Raw genomic sequence first — 2,672 nt, 5'->3', positions numbered from 1 at the left:
AAAAAAAAAAAAAAAAAAAAAAAGAGCATACTCTTCGAGATCTGTGACTGCGGTGCAATTTTTATTTTATTTTGTCATGTATGTTCTCTTTTAGTGATGAGGCAGAAAGCTATACATCTCCCCCTTGTGGTCCCTGTTAGTGTTTGCCTCTCCCATTCCCAGTTTCTTCCAGTTCCAGTAAGTCCCAATAAAATGCTGCTAAAATAATCTTCTTAGACCACACCTCGGGTATTGCTCTTCTGTTGAAGCCTTCAATGGCCCTCTATCACTGGTATAATAAAATTCAAACCTTGGCATGGTCCAACTGAAATTTCTAGACTAAAAGTTTCTGCTTATTTGTGTGGTTTTCTTTTTTCTTTTTCTTTTTGAATAACGAAGGTTTATTACATGAACCAAGACAGAAGAGAGAAAGGCTTCTTGCCTGTAGGACAGTAGTTACAGCACCAGCCACATGCATGAAGGCTGGTGGGTTGAAACCGAGGGCCAGCTAAACGATGACAACTGCAACAAAACAAAAAAAGATAGGAGAGAGGAAGAATTATTTGCCTTTCCAGGCCTTGATTTTCCTTAGACAGAACTCCAGCCCTTTGCCTTCTAGCACATAGCCATCTGCTTGGCCACACTGGCCTGGTCTTGACGCAGTACTTGCAAGAAGCTTGCCCTTGCTGAAACTGGTCCTCCAGAAGACTGCTTATTTTGGCGTTCTTTTTCCTTTCATCATATTTCTTCTGAATTTTTTTTGACCGTTTTTTGTTTAAAATCTCTCTTCTTCTGGAGTCAGCTTGGCACCTTTCTTGCGGCCTAGGGGCAGTGCATAGTGGGACTCATACCACTGTTGGTATGGTGTGCTGTCAATAAGCACAAGGCAGTTCTTCACCAAGGTCTTGGTACAAACCAGCTCATTATTGGATGCATTGTAGACAACATCAATGATCCTTGTTTTCCTAGTACAACACTCTGAGCCCCAAGAGAAGTTTCCCACATCCAGCCCCAGGGCATGGCATTTCTTGTTACCTCCTGGATACGGATGGTATGTATTCAGTGGGGACCAATCTTAGTGTTAGCTGTGGGGCGTCCCAACTCATACTTCCACTTCTTGTGGTAGGGCTTTCTCTTGCCCCTGGTCTTGCGGTGCTTGTGCCAGTTGTCTCGACAGATGCCCATTGCTCAGCGCTGGTTGGAAAGAGAAAGCACAAAGACTCACAGTTCCTTTTGTGTGTAGTTTTATTTATTTTTTAGAGACAGTGTCTTGCTCTGTTACCTAAACTACAGTGTGGTGGTGTCATCCTAGCTCACTGCAGCCTCTGACTTCTGGGTTCAAGTGCTTCTCCCTCCTTAACCTCTCAAGTAGCTGGGGCTACAGGTATGTCCCACTATGTCTGACAAATTTTTTTTCTTGCTTTTTTGTAATCTTGTACATTCTTCAAGGCCCAAGTTCCTCTACCCCACTACTACCCCCCAACCTGTGTCTTTCCATTTTGTGCTCCTGCCACTATAATGGGTATCAGTGCTCACTTTATCTGTCAGACTAAATTGTGAGTATCTGGAGAGTTCATCTTCCTGTTGTTCACATCGAAGGCACTCAACAAATATCTATAGAATTGAGTAAAACAGGCTCGGTGCCTGTAGGTCAGTGGTTAGGGCGCTGGCCACATGCACAGGGGCTGGTGGGTTTGAACCCAGCCAGGGCCTGCTAAATAACAATAACAAAAAAATAGCCAGTGTTGTGGTGGTAGGTGCCTGCAGTCCCAGTTACTTGGGAGGCTGAGGCAAGAGAATCCCTTAAGCCCAAGAGTTTGAGAAAGCTGTGAGCTGTGATGCCACGGCACTCTACCGAAGACGACATAGTGAGTTTGTGTCTCAAAAAAATAAAATAATAAGAATTGAGTAAAACAGATACAATGGTTAATAAAATTGAAAGTTAGCATTAGGCCTTAAAAACAGAGAAAGGATTTAAAAACGAACCAAATATTAATCAGCCCTGTCCAATAGAAATGAGAGCTACATGTGTAGCTCTTTCCACACTACCAGAGAAACAGGTGAAATTAATTTTAATAAATATTTTTATTTAATCCAATATATCAAAGTGTTACTTCAACATGTAATCATGTAAAATTATTAAGGAGATACATGGGTCATTACCAAAGTTTTGAGATAAAGAAAAATTCAGAAACATAAATCCATGTGGATGGAAACAAAGGAAGCTCTCCTAGCAACACCAATAAGCCAAGCAAGTTGAAACTTGCACAGGGAATCAGGATGCTATTAACTATGTTTCTTGGAAATGAAACAATGAACCCATAACACAGTCTGTCTCAAAGTGATACATGGATCACTATGACAAAATAATTTACATTCCTTTTTCATACTTAGTTTTCCAAATCTAGAGTGCAGGTTGTACTTACAGCACATCTCAGTTCAAACTTGGAACATTTAAAACACTTTATAGCCAGGAGTGGTTATCGTATTAGAAAGAAGTTGAGGCTCGGCGCCTGTGGCTCAAGCAGCTAAGGCGCCAGCCACGTACACCTAAGGTGGCGGGTTCAAATCCCCAGCCCGGGCCCGCCAAACAACGATGGCTGCAACCAAAAAATGGCCGGGCGTTGTGGCGGGCGCCTGTGGTCCCAGCTACTTGGGAGGTGGAGGCAGGAGACTCGCTTGAGCCCAGGAGT

The 2,672-nt window shown here is 42.9% G+C and overlaps 1 pseudogene; it reads right to left on the bottom strand.

Annotated features, from left to right (window-relative positions):
- Positions 1-538: 538 nt before the first annotated feature.
- Positions 539-1,185, bottom strand: LOC100944229 (annotated as a pseudogene).
- Positions 1,186-2,672: the final 1,487 nt, after the last annotated feature.

The sequence above is a fragment of the Otolemur garnettii genome, unplaced genomic scaffold (assembly GCF_000181295.1).
Source record: "Otolemur garnettii isolate 467f Iridium unplaced genomic scaffold, OtoGar3 scaffold00115, whole genome shotgun sequence".
NCBI lineage: Eukaryota > Metazoa > Chordata > Mammalia > Primates > Galagidae > Otolemur > Otolemur garnettii.
The sequence above is the reverse complement of the archived record's forward strand: the minus strand, read 5'-3'. Positions and strand labels throughout refer to the sequence as shown.